At 40.4% G+C, this 20,217-nt stretch overlaps 1 pseudogene; it reads right to left on the bottom strand.

The window, feature by feature from the left end:
• Positions 1-1,487: 1,487 nt before the first annotated feature.
• Positions 1,488-19,762, bottom strand: LOC124046453 (annotated as a pseudogene).
• Positions 19,763-20,217: the final 455 nt, after the last annotated feature.

Here is a 20,217-nt window from a genome sequence, read left to right as displayed (position 1 = left end):
TCCATGAAGATACTACCATGACAATTTTACAATATGTAAATGTAGGGGCATTTAAAAAAAATTGCTTTTCGTTATTGCTTCTTGATTAGAGGGTGTTTCTTAATTAACAAACAAGCACAGCTAGCTCTACCCACATGGTTCCTCCTCTCTAAAAATCTCTTTCTAAAATTTGGGGTAACAGTGTTCAAATAAGTAGCGATATTTACATTATATAAACCTTAGAATTATACTAAAATTCAACTCGTTTTCTTTTCTCATTTAGAATGTTCTTGCTTTTCCCCTCCCCTATATATTTTCTATTCCTTTGCGGTCACACTGGGAGCTTCAGCACAGTAAGCCCTGGAGGCAGTTGGACATTTGAGACAATTCTCTTTGTTTTCTTTCATCGTATCAGGCACCAAGTCTTATACTGAAAATGTCATAACAAATTAATTTGAACAAAGTACTTTAGCTCAACCGGTGGCTTTTTAATTGAGTTGAAATGTTAAATCAATTTACGGAAGAAGATTGATCTAATTGAAAATAAATGTCTATTAAATGATTACCTAGGTTGGTATACTCCACTCCTTCTCATAAAGCTAATCAAACAAATGTTTTAATTTCTTAAATGTTATCATTTCAGATGTAATTGGTGCTTGGGTGCCTAACAGGTTTTCCAATTAAATGTTTGTTTTGTGAAGTGCCAAAATGATTTAATGCATTAACATGAAACAGTCTACTTTAATGAAGAGCTTCTACTTTCACAGTGTATGCAGACTCCTTTGTTTTTCTTTCTTTTCAATTGTGTTTATAAGAAGTCAAAGCCTTACTGTATTTTTACAGCATGTTTTTTCAGACATTTAAGGGTATCGTATTGATAGTCTTTTGATAGATTTCTAATAAATGATGGCTGAATATCAAGTCAGGTTTGAAGTTGACAGGCTTCCATTGAGCTAACCACAGGAGGCCCTCTATCAGATAGCAGGGAGAGGAATCACGCCATTCATAGTTGTGGTGTCACCGTGTGTGTATATCTGTGGGTCAGCGTGTGTGTGTCTTTGTGAAGTGATTAACACGCTTTGAGCAAGCCGGTGCCTGGAAGAAAAAGTCAACGGTTTTGTGGAATTTTGCTTTGGTGGCACAACTCTGATATGAGGTCACATTGGGCATTACTCATTAGGAGGGAATGCATTGTGTCTGTTTTTAAGACAAGGCAGTTGTTGGCATCCACGCTGCCCACACAATTAGTCTGTCGGACTTTAAACAGATGTCTTTATGACATGGATTAGTGGCACCTTAGCGGCTCGGAATTGAGGCAGAATACTTTCAATGTGGTGTTACAAACAGTAGTAGTAAAAATATTAACAACATTTACTAAATGTTTGGTGATGTCTGAAATGAATTGTGAAATAATTCAATAAAATAAAATAGTGATTATTTCCATCTATTTATATTTAAGTAATTTCAGACAACCTCATCCAGAGTGACTTACAATCGGTGATATAAAAGACGTCTCAAGATGAAGTAAGTGCATCTTTATTCTATCAGCAGAACTATCAAATAACCACTCAGAAAATGGTGTCTCTGGAATTGAGTTGACAATAGGCAGTAGACTAGGCACAAAACATCTAAACATAACTTTGTACTTTTTTGTACATAACATTTTTTTCTCAAACAATTGGTTCTTTGTGGTCACTTGCAATATTTACATGCTATTAGGTGAATACATTTAGCGTATTCACATTTACATATAACACTTGCTACAAAATCATCCAAAACCGCATGTCCATTAGGAACCATAAGTCAAATATGTATAGAAAGTACCATTTTGTTCACATTTGTAAGTCTATCAGACCTAGCAAGTACACTACAGTACTAAACCACTGCCCTTAAATATCACTACATCTACAAACATGCAACTACATCCTGTCTTAATTGAATCCGTATGGAGATGCACAGAAACACTACGATCTGCTGTCAGCTAAGTTTTTTTTGAACTCCTAGGAGAGAGCTGGAGCAGTGCTATAAAGCTCACTGAGACTGTAAAAAGCTGTAAGTGCAGTAAGTAGGCTCCTATACTGCAGTAAGTAGGCTCCTATACTGCAGTGTATAATATGTCATTGACAACATAATCCATTTGTTCCTTGATTCTCTCACTAAAATCCAATTTATTGGCAAGATGTGTTAATAATTAGCACTTATTGTCATTGTATGACTGCAAAATGTCCTTCCTTCCTCGAGCATGGCTATTGTTTGCTCTGTCTATAGGCAGGTGGATGACTTGAACTCATCTGGTACATCACTGTCCAGTTTACAGATGACCTTGTAGATTGCCTTCTTCCAAGAGGGGTCAGAATCTTTGGCAGTTGAAATGGCGTTGAAAAACTCTTGGAGAGTAATTTCAGCAACCTCAAGGAATCTCTCAGGAACCTGTTGGTAGAGGGATCAAACACGATGTTGTGCTTAAAGCCACGTCTCAATGAATTACCTGCACTGAAACCAAGCAAAATCTAAACCAACAGCTGCTTTGATGTGAGTGACAAACCAACAGAGTGGATGGGAGGTGTGTTGTCTCGTTGTTAACATAACTCTTTTGTACAGTGCTCTGAATCAACACTGTGCAACCTGGACCTACAAGCAGGGCCAGATTAAAACAAGGGTTTACCGGGAGTGAAGCCCCTGGGCCCAGGCTAATCAATAATAATAATAACAATAATACTGTGTATATATACAGTACCAGTCAAATGTTTGGGCACACCTACTCATTCCAGATTTGTCTTTATTTTTACTATTTTCTCAATTGTAGAATAATAGTAAAGACATCAAAACTATGAAATAACACATATGGAACCATGTAGTAACCAAAAAAGTATTAAACAAATCAAAATATATTTTATATTTCAGATTCTTCAAAGTAGCCTCCCTTTGCCTTGATGGTACCTTTGCACACTCTTGGCATTCTCTCAACCAGCTTCATGAGGTAGTCACCTGGAATGCATTTCAATTAACAGGTGTGCCTTGTTAAAAGTTACTTTTAACTTTTAGGAGGTGTGATGGTGTGGGGGTGCTTTGCTGTTGATACTGTCGGTGATTTATTTAGAATTCAAGGAACATCTAACCAGCAAGGCTACCACAGCATTCTGCAGTGATATACCATCCCACCTGGTTTGCACTTAGTGGGTCTATCATTTGTTTTTCAACAGGACAATGACTCAAAACACACTTCCAGGCTGTGACTACATGGAACTCTATTCCACATCAAGTAACTCATGCAAGCAGTAAAAATAGATTTTTTTTAAACCAGATAAAAAAAACACCTTATGGAACAACACAAACATAGGTGCATACACACACACACACAGACACGATAACATGCACACTATACACACACGTACACATGTATTTTGTACTGTATATATGTGGTAGTGGTGGAGTAGGGGCCTGAGGGCACACAGTCTGAATGTAATGTAATGTTTTTAAAATTGTATTAATTGCCTTAATTTTGCTGGACTCCAGGAAGAAGGTCTACACTCCGCCATTTTGTATTTATTATGGGGATCCGTAATAAATACAAATACAAAAATGGAGTGCTGCATCAAATGATCTGGCCTCCACAATCACTCGACCTCAACCCGATAGAGATGGTTTGGGATGAGTTGGACCGCAGAGTGAAGGAAAAGAAGCCAAGATCGTTGTAAAAGCATTCCTCATGAAGCTGGTTGAGAAAATGCCAAGAGTGTGCAAAGCTGTCATCAAGGCAAAGGGTAGCTACTTTGAAGAATCTAAAATGTAACATATATTTTGATTTGTTTTTTGGTTATTACATGATTCCATATGTGTTATTTCTTAGTTACAATGCAATGTAGAAAATAGTTTTAAAAATAAAGAAAAACCCTTGAATGTGTACAGTTGAAGTCGGAAGTTCACATACAGCTTAGCCATACACATTTAAACTCAGTATTTCACAATTCCTGGCATTTAATCCTAATAAAAATTCCCTGTTTTAGGTCAGTTAGGATCACCACTTTATTTTAAGAATGTGAAATGTCAGAATAATATTAGAGAGAATGATTTATTTCCGCTTTTATTTCTTCCATCACATTCCCAGTGAGTCAGAAGTTTACATACATTCAATTCGTATTTGGTAGCATTGCCTTTAAAATGTTTAACTTGGGTCAAATCTTTTGGGTAGCCTTTTACAAGCTTTACACAATAAGTTGGGTGAATTTTGGCCCATTCCTCCTGACAGAGCAGGTGTAACTGAGTCAGGTGTGTAGGCCAACTTGCTCGCAATACCTTGACTTTGTTGTCCTTAAGCCATTTTGCCACAACTTTGGAAGTATGCTTGGGGTCATTGTCCATTTGGAAGACCCATTTACGACCAAGCTTTAACTTCCTGTCTGATGTCTTGAGATGTTGCTTCAATATATCCACATAATTATCCCTCCTCATGAAGCCATCTATTTTGTGAAGTGCACCAGTTCCTCCTGCAGCAAAGCACCCCCACAACATGATGCTGCCACCCCCATGCTTCACGGTTGGGATGCTGTTCTTCGGCTTGAAAGCCTCCCCCTTTTTCCTCCAAATATAACGATGGTCATTATGGCAAAACAATTATATTTTTGTTTCATCAGACCAGAGGACATTTCTCCAAAAAGTACGATCTTTGTCCCCATGTGCAGTTGCAAACCGTAGTCTGGCATTTTTATGGCGGTTTTGGAGCAGTGGCTTCTTCCTTGCTGAGCGGCCTTTCAGGTTATGTTGATATAGGACTCGTTTTACTGTGGATATAGATACTTTTGTACCTGTTTCCTCCAGCATCTTCACAAGGTCCTTGCTGTTGTTCTGGGATTGTTTTGCACTTTCGCACCAAAGTACATTCATCTCCAGGAGACAGTACACGTCTCCTTCCTGAGCAATATGACAGCTGTGTGGTCCCATGGTGTTAATACTTGCGTACTATTCGTTGTACAGATGAACGTGGTACTTTCAGGCGTTTGTAAATTGCTCCCAAGGATGAATCAGACTTGTGGAGGTCTACATTTTTTTCTGAGGTCTTGGCTGATTTATTTTGATTTCCACATGATGTCAAGCAGAGGCAGTGCGGTTGAAGGTAGGCCTTGAAATACATCAACAGGTACACCTCCAATTGACTCAAATTATGTCAATTAGCCTATCAGAAGCTTCTAAAGCCATAACATCATTTTCTGGAATTTTCCAAGCAGTTTAAAGGCACAGCCAACTTAGTGTATGTAAACTTCTGACTAGAGGTCGACCAAATAATTGGAATGGCCGATTCATTAGGGCCGATTTCAAGGTTTCATAACAATCGGAAATCGGTATTTTTGGGCGCCGATTTGACAATTTTTTATTTTAATTTGTATTTTTCATACCTTTATTTAACTAGGCAAGTCAGTTAAGAACACATTCTTATTTTCAATGACAGCCTAGGAACGGTGGATGGCAGATTTTCACCTTGTCAGCTCGGGGGATCCAATCTTGCAACCTTACAGTTAACTAGTCCAACGCAATAACGACCTGCCTCTCTCTCATTGTACTCCACAAGGAGACTGCCTGTTACGCAAATGCAGTAAGCCAAGGTAAGTTGCTAGCTAGCATTAAACTTATCTTATAAAAAACAATCAATCATAATCACTAGTTAACTACACATGGTTGATGATATTACTAGATATTATCTAGTGTGTCCTGCGTTGCATATAATCTGACTGAGCATACAAGCATACAAATATCTAACTATCTGACTGAGCGGTGGAAGGCAGAAGCAGGCGTGTAAACATTCATTCAAACAGCACTTTTGCGCGTTTTGCCAGCAGCTCTTCGTTGTGTGTCAAGCATTGTGCTGTTTATGACATCAAGCCTATCAACTCCCGAGATGAGGCTGGTGTAACCGAAGTGAAATGGCTGGCTAGTTAGCGTGCACTAATAGCGTTTCAAATGTCACTCGCTCTGAGCCTTCTAGTAGTTGTTCCCCTTGCTCTGCATGGGTAACGTTGCTTCGATGGTGGCTGTTGTCGTTGTGTTGCTGGTTCGAGCCCAGGGATGAGCGAGGAGAGGGACGGAAGCTATACTGTTACACTGGCAATACTAAAGTGCCTATAAGAACATCCAATAGTCAAATGGTATAGAGGGAAATAGTCCTATAATTCCTTTAATAACTACAACCTAAAACTTCTTACCTGGGAATATTGAAGACTCATGTTAAAAGGAACCACCAGCTTTCATATGTTCTCATGTTCTGAGCAAGGAACTTAAACGTTAGCTGTCTTACATAGCACATATTGCACTTTTACTTTCTTCTCCAACACTTTGTTTTTGCATTATTTAAACCAAATTGAACATTTTTCATTATTTACTTGAGGCTAAATTGATTTTATTGATGTATTATATTAAGTTAAAATAAGTGTTCATTCAATATTGTTTTAATTGTCATTATTACAAATATATATATATTTTTTTAAATCGGTCGATTAATTGGAATCGCCTTTTTTGGTCCTCCAATAATCGGTATCGGTATCGGCGTTGAAAAATCATAATTGGTCGACCTCTACTTCTGACCCACTGCAATTGTGATACAGTGAACTATAAGTGAAATAATGTGTCTGTAAACAATTGTTGGAAAAATTACTTGTGTCATGCACAAAGTAGATGTCCTAACTGACTTGCCAAAATTATAGTTTGTTAACAAGAAATTTGTGGAGTGGTTGAAAAACGAGTTTTAATGACTCCAACCTAAGTGTATGTAAACTTCCGACTTCAATTGTAGGTTTGTCCAAACTTTTGACTGGTACTGTATATACTGTATATATTATATATGTGGTATATATATATATATATATATATATATATATATATATATATATATATATATATATATATATATATATATTTTTTTTTTTTTTTACTGCAACCATCAACCACAGGAATAACCCGTTCTCAATGAGTGTAGACAGCCTTATCACAGGAACATACAGGTATCTGCCAATAAAAGGAAACACCAACATAGAGTGTCTGAAAAGGTTGAAGATTGAAGGAATTGTCCATAGAGCTCCCAGACAGGATTGCATCATTTCTGATACAATGAAAGTCCCCAAGAACACAGTGGCCTCCATCATTCTTAAATACAAGAAGCTTGGAACCACCAAGACTCTTCCTAGAGCTGTCCGCCTGGCCAAACTGAGCAATCGGGGGAGAAAGGCCTTGGTCAGGGAGGTGACCAAGAACCTGATGGTCACTTTGACAGAGCTCCAGAGATCGTCTGTGGAGATGGGAGAACCTTCCAGAACGACAACCATCTCCGCAGCACTCCACCAGTCAGGCCTTTATGGTAGAGTGGCCAGACGGAAACCACTACTCAGTAAATGGCACATGACAGCCCGCTTGGAGTTTGCCAAAAGGCATCTAAAGGACTCTTAGACCATGAGAAACAAGAATCTCTGGTCTGATGAAACCAAGATTGAACTCTTTGGCCTGAATGCCAAGCTTCACGTCTGGAGGAAACTTGGCACCATCCCTACAGTGAAGCATGGTGGTGGCAGCATCATGCTGTGGGGATGTTTTTCAGCTGCAGGGACTGGGAGTCTAGTCAGGATTGTGGGAACAATGAACCGAGCAAAGTACAGAGAGACCCTGATGAGAACCTGCCCCAGAGCGGGTTGGGGCGAAGGTTCACCTTCCAACAGGACAACGGCCCTAAGCACCCATCCAAGACAATGCAGGTGGCTTCGGGACAAGTTCCTGAATGTCCTTGAGTCTCCCAACCAGAACTCGGACTTGAACCAGATCGAACATCTCTGGAGAGACCTGAAAATAGCTGTGTAGCGACACTCCCCATCCAACATGACAGGGCTTGAGAGGATCGGCAGAGAAGAATGGGAGAAACTCCCCAAATACAGTTGTGTCAAGCTGGTAGCGTCATACCCAAGAAGACTCGAGGCTGTCATCGCTGCCAAAGGTGCTTCAACAAAGTACTGAGTAAAGGGCCTGTATACTTATGTAAATGTGATATTTAACTTTTTTAATAACTGTTTTTGCTTTGTCATTATGGGGTATAGTGTGTAGATTGATGAGGGAAATAAACTATAGTGTGTAGATTGATGAGGGAAATAAACTATTGAATACATTTTAGAATAAAGCTGTAATGTAACAAATGTGGGGGAAAATCAGGGGGTCTGAATACTTTCAGAATGCACTGTATAATTTATATGCCTCATTGACTTAAGTGTTTCCTTTATTTTGGCAGTTACCAGTATGTCTACAGTTTGAAGAGTGCCGTTTGGGCAGCATGCGCTAAATATACAGCTTGTTGCATTGTGGCCATAGACATATAATCCATAGAAGGGTTTAGTAACTTCTTACCCTGGCAATTTGACTGTTAAACTCATGGGTACAGTAGCAATGGATACCAGTCCTGACTTGAATGGGAACTGCCATCTATGGATTATTGTTCTATGGTTGGTTGCGGCTTTCGGATTGCCTTGCAGATTTCAAAATATAATCGCGGGTAAAACGTGCAGTTTGGAAAGCAAAGTTTGGGGTGCCTATAAAAAAAACAAAGCCCCGGGGCCTATGATTTCTTAATCCGGCCCTGCCTACAAGGACATTTTTAACACCCTTACTCACTTCAAAACAGACAGCTCCTTCACACTTTGCTCTCTATGCTCATAAAACAAATACAATGACAGAATCATTAGCTGTCTGTAGTGGGATTCTCCTTTGACTTTGTAGCCTTGTTGCCTTGAATTTAGCTGTTCGGAAAGAGAGAAAGCACCAAGCCTTCCCAGGAATTTCACCCTGTTCTCAACACAGATCAACACAGATCAGGCTTGGATGCTGGGACAAGAATCTATTCGGTGCCATTATTTCCCATAGACCCGCTAACAGTCCAGTTGTTGGCATAACTTTTTTTTTTCTCATCTCCCGACACAAAGCATCCCTGGGAAAGGAATGTCTTAGTCCCAAGGTAAAGAAAACGGTCTTGGTTCTTTCCCACCAATCAGCCTTCTCCCTCGGAATTCACAGCATCTTTCTCAGCATTCCGCATCAGTAGCAATCTGAGCCTCGATCAGGCGTACTGGTCCTCTAATCCAGAGTTGTTTTAGTGGGATTCTGCAGCTTCCTCTTCCCACAGTTTGATAAAGCATTGCTCTAGAGTTTAGATAATGGCTGCAAAGGCTGTGCAGCCACAGGTGCAGTGACACATGGGTCAGGGCAAGGACACAGTCATACGTGACCACAACTAGGAGATAGCTGACCAGACCAGAACCACAGAGGAAGGAGATTCCTGACCAGACCAGATCAGGAACAGGTTACTAGGAGGAGAATTCTCTGATATGTTAATGAAGGAGTATTGCCCTAACACTACATCAATGTGTAATTTATCACATTCATGCCTAAACAACTTCATTGTTTTCCTCACTTTATGACTCATTTTAGTTTCAGGGCAAAAAGCACAGCATTGGCTGCATCAACTGAGGAGTGCTGATGAAAGCAGAATGAACACACTGTTCCCATACATAAAGATAATTCAGTCAGCATTGACCATATTTTCTTTGAATACGTGCTGCAATTTACTTTGGAAAGGGAGGATGTTAATCTAATATGTAATAATCTAAACTCATGGAAAAACATTGACAAGCTTACATACAGTATATAGTTACATTGGATACCAGGGGAGGAACTGACCATACATATGGTAAGATAAACACATTTTGACTTACCTGGAAGTCATTGGCTTTGTTGTAGTGCATGTTGAGGGCTCTGAACAGCTCAGAGTCTCTGCTGATAGACATGTCTTTCACATCCGTGACCCCGTCCACTATGGCCTGGCGGGCAAACTTCTCCATCTGGATGTAGTAAAACTCCCGGAAGTTACTGAACCACTTGATGAGCTGAGAGGTGATGCAGCGATTGAACTAGAGACACAAGGGGACAACAAGTTGAGAAAAATTGACTGACATCGTTTACTCAGACTACGTGTCTTTATCGACCAAATAATCAAGTTGATGCAAGATGATCGAGAACCTACTCTGTGTCAAAAACCGTGTATTTTCTCTTTTTCATATCAATTTACAAATCTGAGCTGGAATATAAATGTGTTGTTTTGGGTAAAACCTTCCACAAGTGAATAAAGATCTATATTCAGTATGTACATAGTCTACAATCACCCAACCTCAACCCAATGGAGATGGTTTGGGATGAGTTGGACCGCAGAGTGAAGGAAACGCAGCCAACAAGTGCTCAGCATATGTGGGAACTCCTTCAAAACTGTTGGAAAAGCATTCCTCGTGAAGCTGTTTGAGAGAATGCCAAGATTGTGCAAAGCTGTCATCAAGGCAAAGGTTGGCTACTTTGAGAATCTAAAATCTAAAATATATTTTTGGGTTACTACGTGATTTCATGTGTTATTTAATTGTTTTGATGTCTTCACTGTCTTCACTCTACAACGTAGAGAATAGTACAAATAAAGTAAAACCCTTGAATGAGTAGGTGTGTCCACAGTTTTGACTGGTATTGTATGTAAGCAATATGGATTGTGTTGGTCTGTCATTTTATTCAACGTTAATTGCTCTGATCTTTTCCCACCAACTTACTGAATAAAAAAACATCTGTCAAAGCCGTGTGTTTCTAAACTCAGTCTTGACATTAGCCTGGTTATTCTATCTCTTCATCCAGAAAGAAAGAAAAAAATGCCCAAGGGCTGGGCAGGCATCAAAGACGTTTATTTTCTCTGCTGCTATCGGACGGTGAGAAAGCCACAGTGCAGCGCAAGGACAGAAGGAAGCTTCCCTCTCAGTGACTCTGCCTGATAGGATGGAATCGGACACCAGGATTAGAACTGTCTTTTGTTCAGTGCCACTTCCCACCACAGGGTCGTGGGCAAGGAGGAGACGCAGTAGGCTGCTGGCTGCAGGCCTCCCTTCTGAACCTAGGGTCAGATAGAGTAGTGTGGAGGCCAGGCCTGGGCCCCAGACACAGACTGGCCCTAAGCAGGACATGTCCCGGCCACGGTGGAAGGAGAGGGGACAGGAGAGGAAACACACAGGGCACACAGAAATACAGGATGCTGTGGTTAGGCCCCGTGCTCGCCTCACAGCCTGCCTGCATGCATGTCTAAAACCTGCCCTGTATTGACGCAGAACGACAGTGGCTTTATTACAGTCTTTTGTCAGTCCATTTGCTGACTAGAGTGGCTTTTTAAAGAAAGAATGCCCCTCTATCTCCCTGGTCTATGCCCCAGGACATGCTACTGGCTTAACAGCTTTGTTGTTCTAAGCCATGTGTTCTTTTGTTTCCTTCCTCCGACCATTCTGTCCCAAAAATACATCAACAAGTATTCTGCAGGCAAATATGGTGAACATAGAACAAACCCATTAACATTAAATAACCTAATGTGAATTCATATTGTGTTAGCTTACCTTGACATCTGGAAAGAAGGTTTTCAGCACATTGGAGCTGGGATAACGGGTGTAGAAGAACATCAGCTTAGCTTTCTTCAGATGGTTGGGGGTTAGGCCTTCCTGAATGTGTCAATGTGTTAAGGCCACACGTTCTGTCAGGCGATCACAATTAATTACAGTTCACATACACTGTACAAAGTGTTAATAGATTAGAATACTGAATTGCCTCTGTCTCCAGTTAAAATGAATGACACTAAATAACAGCTCTGTCGTAACCAGGAAGTCAATAATGACCCTACAACATTGTAAACTAGATTTGGGATTTCAATTAGTCACTGCGGCTCTTACACCTAATGCCTAGCGGTGGTGATGGGGATTGTTTGGAAAATACTTTGAATAGTAACTAGTTACTTGGTCATTTGAAGACATCTTCCAGCTAGAAACGATGATTGAAGTATGATTTTTTTTGTATTAATCTGCTTCATCATGTTCCAAATAAAATCATACCTCAAGCAGAGTTTCTATTCAACTAGATCTTCAGAGGTCTTTCTTTCTGTAGCCCACGGCCACGCCTTAGGTAATACTTCCTCATCAGCAGGTCACAGCACACTATACATTTATTAGGGAATACAACCTTTGAAATAAGGAAGTTGGAATGAAAGATTGATGAAAAATTGTTCAAAGAGAACCACAGCTCTTTGTACAGTAAAGATAAAGCATATCCTCAGAGAGCCTAATACAATTCTTCTCCAAATCCTTACAACTAAGGACAATGACCACTTCTGACCACGGGCACAATCTTCACATCACTTAGAGTTGTTCAGGAGAGGTGAAAAAGAAATATGGCACAGGAGTTGGCTTACAACAGGAGTTGGCTTACAACAGGAGTTGGCTTACAACAGGAGTTGGCTTACAACAGGAGTTGGCTTACAACAGGAGTTGGCTTACAACAGGAGTTGGCTTACAACAGGAGTTGGCTTACAACAGGAGTTGGCTTACAACAGGAGTTGGCTTACAACAGGAGTTGGTTTACAACAGGAGTTGGCTTACAACAGGAGTTGGTTTACAACAGGAGTTGGCTTACAACAGGAGTTGGCTTACAACAGGAGTTGGCTTACAACAGGAGTTGGCTTACAACTTACAACAGGAGTTGGCTTACAACAGGAGTTGGCTTACAACAGGAGTTGGTTTACAACAGGAGTTGGCTTACAACAGGAGTTGGCTTACAACAGGAGTTGGCTTACAACAGGAGTTGGCTTACAACAGGAGTTGGTTTACAACAGGAGTTGACTTACAACAGGAGTTGGCTTACAACAGGAGTTGACTTACAACAGGAGTTGGCTTACAACAGGAGTTGGCTTACAACAGGAGTTGGCTTACAACAGGAGTTGACTTACAACAGGAGTTGGCTTACAACAGGAGTTGACTTACAACAGGAGTTGGCTTACAACAGGAGTTGGCTTACAACAGGAGTTGGTTTACAACAGGAGTTGGCTTACAACAGGAGTTGGCTTACAAGAGGAGTTGGCTTACAACAGGAGTTGGCTTACAACAGGAGTTGGCTTACCACAGGAGTTGGTTTACAACAGGAGTTGGTTTACAACAGGAGTTGGCTTACAACAGGAGTTGGCTTACAACAGGAGTTGGTTTACAACAGGAGTTGGCTTACAACAGGAGTTGGTTTACAACAGGAGTTGGTTTACAACAGGAGTTGGCTTACAACAGGAGTTGGTTTACAACAGGAGTTGACTTACAACAGGAGTTGGTTTACAACAGGAGTTGGTTTACAACAGGAGTTGGCTTACAACAGGAGTTGGCTTACAACAGGAGTTGGTTTACAACAGGAGTTGGCTTACAACAGGAGTTGGTTTACAACAGGAGTTGGCTTACAACAGGAATAGGTTTACAACAGGAGTTGAATTACAACAGGAGTTGGTTTACAACAGGAGTTGGCTTACAACAGGAGTTGGCTTACAACAGGAGTTGGTTTACAACAGGAGTTGGCTTACAACAGGAGTTGGCTTACAACAGGAGTTGGTTTACAACAGGAGTTGGCTTACAACAGGAGTTGGCTTACAACAGGAGTTGGTTTACAACAGTTTACCTGTGATGTGCCGTTAACATATCCAGTGATCAAACAATGCTTAACAACAGCAGCAGGGGACTATTAGCCTGTTTCTATCATAATGATTATGAAAATAATGATTCATGTTTCGTTTGACAATGTGATTATATTAATTTATGATTAAAGTGATCATAATCATGATAAAATGCAGAGTGGTGTCATTGAATATACTCTCACTGGATTATATTTATTGTTGGAATGTTTTTTTGTGTGTATAAACACATCTTTTGATGGCTGTGTATGTATCCAATATATACTCAAGAAGACAAGTGTTCTGGTAGGGAGGCACTTCTGCTTTCCACAGGCACTCAGCTCTGACCTTTCAGATGCACTCCTATCACACTGATGATAGAGAAATATATTCTGCACCTTTTCAAGTCTGAAAAAACACTGTTTCCTGGACAGAAACAGAAGCTTTCTCTGCCTTTGAAAATTGGCTTTTGTTCCTGACAATTCTTATCAAAGCCTTGTATTCCTTTTTATTTGTCTTTTTCTAGACTTAAAGTCATTACTCTGCTCAGATTAAAGAAGATGCTATAATTTTATTTTGGGTTATCGAGATGAAAGAAAGAATGATCCTTGAAGTCTGTATTAATGGAACTGCTGCATCGAACCTCAACAAATCATTGTTCAACTGGGAAGGCAAAACAGAGGGAGTTTGTATAGTGGATTTTATAATGAATGTAGATACATAATATCAGATAAATCAATATTAGTAAACACATCTAGGATTATTAATACAGTGTACATAATGCTCTATGTCATTATGTTTTTTTTATATTCTATGAAACATTTAATAAATACATCCATAGACTATATACTTGTAAATGCAATTCTACATTACTAAATCTATATGCTGACAAATGTTAGCTGGAACACTACCACACTATGAGATTTTTTAGGCCAGTAAAAGGATATATTCAGAGACATGTAGGAGTTTCTCTCTGCCATGCTCTGCATGTCCCCACACTCCATCTTGACGTGAGGGAGACACAGACTGTCCACGGTCACTGGTCCTAGGCCTGATGTGCGAGGGTGGTGGGTCAGGTGGCTGGATGTCACTTTGGACCTCATGGCGATGGCATCCCAGGGCAGCTCCACAGAGTCTGGGGAGGTTCTGTCCATGGATGGGGTCACGCATGGGAGACCTCCAAAATTAGTGTGGGGCCCGTATTTGAGGAGGTGTTCCAGGATTTGACTGTCATGGAGAGGTGTGCTGTAGTTAAACTGGAATGGAGAATGGTGTAAGGGGTAAGGCCTCTTCACCGTCGGGGTAACTGAGCTAAGCTGGCTTAGGAGCGGCTTACGGACCACAAGAGACAGAGCCTCAGTCTGATCCTCAGGGCTGCAAGGCTCAGTGCTCTCGTAGTACTCTAGAGCCTGGGGTTTGACTGGCTCCTCAGTGTGTGATTGCTCCTGGGTACAGGCTACCTGGCCCTTCCTCCCAACTCCCAAGTCGATGTTCTCTGGGGTGTGACACATGCGCTGATAGGATGACTGGTTGAGCCCCGTGGAGGAGAGTTTCTTGAACACCATATCTACACTCTCACTCACCGCTTTGGAGAGCTCATGCTTCAGAGTCTCCTGTAGGTTCTTGCCTTCCTTTTGATGTGTCAGATAACTTCCATCTTTCTTCACTCTGTCCTTACAGTCCCCTTTAGCTCCGTCATGCTCCCTCTCTAACTCGTCATCCATGTTTTACGGAACCCAGTCTCTTTGCTTGGTGTGGTGTCATCATGTTTTGCGGTGCTGGCTGTGCCTGTGCCATCTCTGTCCTCACGCTCAGTGTCTTCCTGGTTATAAACCTGCAAGAACTTCTCCTGGAGCTGTCTCAGGAGCCTTTGCATGCTCTGGAGCTGCTCCTTGAGCTTGTTGCACTCTTCATCCTTACTGCTGCTGCCACAGCTGCTACTGCTGCCTCTGTTAGCAAGAGCAGCAGCATTGAGACTGTGCTCCTGATGCTGTGGGAGCCTCTGTTTACGTTTGTTCTCCCTGTAGGCCTCTCTAGCCTCCCTGGTGTCTGACACGGCCCTCTCACTGTCCCCATGGAGCCTGCTGTTGGGAGACCCCGCCATGCCTCGGATTATGTTCTCCACACGGGCACGCTTGGCCTGGAGGTGATCACTCAGTGGCCTGTCCCCCTCAGGGCTGGCTCCGTTTGAGAGGTGACTGCCTGGGGATGCAAATTCCGCCGTGCTGTCCTTGGAGGAGACACTGCTCTGGTCCTCCTGACTGGAGTCAGCCATGGTGGAGCTGGACACAGCAGAGGTCGGTAGGTAGAAGTGGCTTTCGTCCAGAGCCCTCTTGTTTTGGACGGTTTTGCGCAGGAGGTGGGAAATGATGGATCCATTGGAGTATGAGGTTAGAGGCTCATCGTACATGTTTCTGCGGAAGCAGGGGATCATGAGCTCAGCCTTGTCATCCTCCACACCGCCGTCACTGGGGTTGTGCATGTTCTGGTCAGGAAGGCTTAGGTTCATGCCCACTGTGAACCTTTTTATTGCTGTGTCGGAACACCTTAGAGTGAGTCACAATGAGATGAATGGACCACAGACTGCTCTGGAAATGCAGGTATCTGAAAAGCAAAGGATAAAACCTGAATACACCATAAATCTCTTATTCAGTACAGCATCTATAGCACGGGGTATATCTGTGAACAGTATGCAACACTTAACAATATTTGGGGTTCAAATTATTATGTTTTGGGGAAAGTAGAACGCACGAGTACAAGTTAAACAGAACATAGAGCAGAGGGCTTGCACCAGAACACTTTGGTTACTAAATGTTAGTCGACAGTGCTCACTCATTTCTCTATTACATGCCACTTCAATTATATTCAACAGAGTTGATTGAATGTATATAATCATGGTGGGAAACAATAATCTGCTTCTTCCATTATGCTTCTGACATCTTAAAGTGGTGATGCACAGAAATAAACTGCTACTCAAAATAATTGAAAATATAACGCAATAGCCTCACATGTGATCCTGCCATTTCATATTTAGAAGTTGACATTTCATCTGTGATCTTGTACTCACTACATCGGTTAACAAACTTGTTACTACATATTCATAGCATGGAATGTCAAAGGCCACTCGTTATTAGATCATTATTTAGAGATCCTCAGATGTATAAGAGAAATCTCTAAGAACTCAAGGCACAGGGGAGTGCACAGATGTGTCTCCCTTTCATCTTGGGTTGGACATAGTCAATATGAATGATAAAAAGAATAACAGTTTTACTCATGAAAGGTATTATTTAATCAGAATATGAAAGGCAAGAAAAGATTCTGAAAAAACACACAAAGGATCAATCTACAGTACCAGTCAAAAGTTGACACACCTACTCATTCGAGGGTTTTTCATCATTTGTACTATTTTCTACATTGTCGAATAATCGTGAAGACATCAACACTATGAAATAACACATATGGAATCATGAAGTAACCAAAAAAGTATTAAACAAATATATTTGATATTTGGGATTCCCATTCCCATTTGGGATTCCCATTGCCTTGGTGACAGCATTGCACACTCTTGGCATTCTCTCAACCAGATTAATGAGGTAGTCACCTGGAATGCATTTCAATTAACAGGAGAGCCTTGTTAAAAGTTAATTTGTGGAATTTCTTTCCTTCTGAACGCGTTTGAGCCAATCAGTTGTGTTGTAACAAGGTAGGGGTGGTATACAGAAGATAGCGTTATTTGGTAAAAGACCAAGTCCATATTATGGCAAGAACAGCTCAAATAAGCAAAGAGAAACGACAGTCCATCATTACTTCAAGACATGAAGGTCAGTCAATACAGAAAATGTCGGTAAATTCAAGAACTTTTAAAGTTTCTTCAAGTGCAGTCGCAAAAACCATCAAGCGCTATGATGAAACTGGCTCTCATGAGGACTGCCACGGGAAAGGAAGACCCAGAGTTACCTCTGCTGCAGAGGATAAGTTCATTAGAGTTAACTGCACCTCAGATTGCAGCCCAAATAAATGTTTCACAGTGTTCAAGTAACAGACACATCTCAACATCAACTGTTCAGAGGAGACTGCGGGAATCAGGCGTTCATGGTCAAATTGCTGCAAAGAAACCATTACTAAAGGACACCAATAAGAAGAAGAGACTTGCTTGGGCCAAAAAACATGAGCAATGGACATTAGACTGGTGGAAATTTGTCCTTAGGACAAAGATTGTGAGTTTTTTGGTTCCAACCACCGTGTCTTTGTGAGACGTAGACTAGGTGAACAGATGATCTCTGCATGTGTGGTTCCCACCGTGAAGCATGGAGGAGGAGGTGTGATGGTGTGGGGATGCTTTGCTAGTGACACTGTCTGTGATTTATTTAGAATTCAAGGCACACTTAACCAGCATGGCTACCACAGCATTCTGCAGCGACACGCCATCCCATCTGGTTTGCGCTTAGTGGGACTATTGTTTGTTTTTCAACAGGACAATGATCCAAAACACACCTCCAGGCTGTCTTAGGGCTATTAGATCTTGAAGGAGAGTGATGGAGTGCTGCATCAGATGACCTGGCCTCCACAATCACCCAACCTCAACCCAATTGAGATGGTTTGGGATGAATTGGACCACAGAGTGAAGGAAACGCAGCCAACAAGTGCTCAGCATATGTGGAAACTCCTTCAAGAATGTTAGAAAAGCATTCCTCATGAAGCTGATGGAGAGAATGCAGAGAGTGTGCAAAGCTGTCATCAAGGCAAAGGGTGGTTACTTTGAAGAATTTGATATGTTTAACACTTTTTTGGTTACTACATGATTCCATATGTGTTATTTCATCATTTTGATGTCTTCACTATTATTCTACTATGTAGAAAATAGTAAAAATAAAGAGTAGGTGTCTCCAAACTTTTGACGGATACTGTATATTATTAAGGGGAAAATAAATTAATTCATGTTTTTATCTCTCATTTGCATTCAATTGTAGTTTCTTTGTAAATTGATTTATTCCAATGTGTGTATCATGTTATTGCATATTTTTTAATCTCTGTAATAACAGCATGTTAAGATAGCTAGTAAAAATGTCTCCTGGTAAAAACATGCATCGATCAAATTTACCACAATCACTATTAATTACACATTACAAATGACAGGATTGCATTCTATAAAGACAACACACAATGAATGTATATTTCACCAAACCCTCATGTGATACATCTTTTGTTTTACATAAGTGAGTAAATAGCCTTATAGCCAGTATGGACATTTTCTTTGCAATAACTTTTTTTGGAGGGAGAAACACAACAAAATCAAAATACAAATAATCTTATGACCACTATGACTACAGAAAGTTGGAAAAATAGACATCCTCAATAAATTCAGTGAAGTCATTCATATTCCACTTACAGCACGACTTTAATGTATAATTTACAACACATTGCACATTGTGTAGGCTACCTGGTGTATGGCAGTGACTGAAGAACTGGTAGTCTCTATACTTGATTTACAATTTGAGGATGGATTATTTTCTCTTTACTGGATGGAAACGCTTTCTGCCGTTTGTTGAATCATTCTTACCACTTTTTTTAGTCTGGTTATCTAATAGGAGAGTCTTTTTCTTTAGGCAATTAATGATTATCAAGTACATTTATTTGGATCAATCACAAACGTGGCATGATATTCTAACATAATAGTAAATGTAGCCCATAGCCTACGTCCATCTGCATGGAAATGACAGAACTATCCATAAAGATATAGTTCATCAATTATAGAGTTATTCATATATTTTTAAACAAGACAAACATAACAACATGTTACAGTGCAGCTTGTAATCTGTAGTGAAAAGTAGTCTATTAGTGCTCATTGAGAGTTTTTGTCAAATGTCAAATGTTTAATCAATAAGCCTAAAGTGTGCCTAAGATTTGCTTAAAAATAAAAAACAAACGTGCCTTTATTTACTGAATTAATGATATACACAAAACAAACGTAAAGAATTCAACATAGCTGAAATCATAAGCAACCAATTCATTTGCATGTGGACAATGCTGACATCAACTAACAATAAGGTCAACAATCATAGCATTTAGTTGTGAAACTAAGGATGTAGCTGCGAAATGTAGGCTTAGTTGTCATCCTGAGAATGTCCCAAAGTAAACGAGCACACAGAACGCGCACCTTACCTGTTGCGTGGAGTAGGGTCGAGTTGATACACTGGTAGATACACTGAACATGAATGTGACGAGAGCTGGAGCTACTGTCAATGCATCAAAAAGAAACAGAGGCGTGGCCTCGGAGTTGACTCAACTCTGAGGCCAAGGATGCTTTTTTAAATTTCATTTCCACGTTATTTAACTAGGCAAGTCAGTTAAGAACAAATTATTATTTACATTTACATTTACATTTAAGTCATTTAGCAGACGCTCAATGACGGCCTTCCCCATCATTCAAAACAAATCCCCAATAGAACTAATTAGTTGAGCTCATATTAGTTGTTTAATAGATATTATTTTGTCATTTTCAACAAATCTATGTATTGGTATAATGTGGCAATATTTCAGAGTGGTGAGTTTGAGGACAATTTGCAAGAAAACTGATTATGAAATGAGAAGAAACTGTATGCTACAATTTGTGTTGAACTGATAGGCACTCACTTTATTGAGTGTAGGCTAGATATCACATTATCAGTGATTTACATTTAATGGCCCTACCATTTTTTTAAAGCTATATTACACATTAATAAACT

Source organism: Oncorhynchus gorbuscha, linkage group LG10, assembly GCF_021184085.1.
Source record: "Oncorhynchus gorbuscha isolate QuinsamMale2020 ecotype Even-year linkage group LG10, OgorEven_v1.0, whole genome shotgun sequence".
In the NCBI taxonomy this organism is placed as follows: Eukaryota; Metazoa; Chordata; class Actinopteri; order Salmoniformes; family Salmonidae; genus Oncorhynchus; species Oncorhynchus gorbuscha.
The sequence above is the reverse complement of the archived record's forward strand: the minus strand, read 5'-3'. Positions and strand labels throughout refer to the sequence as shown.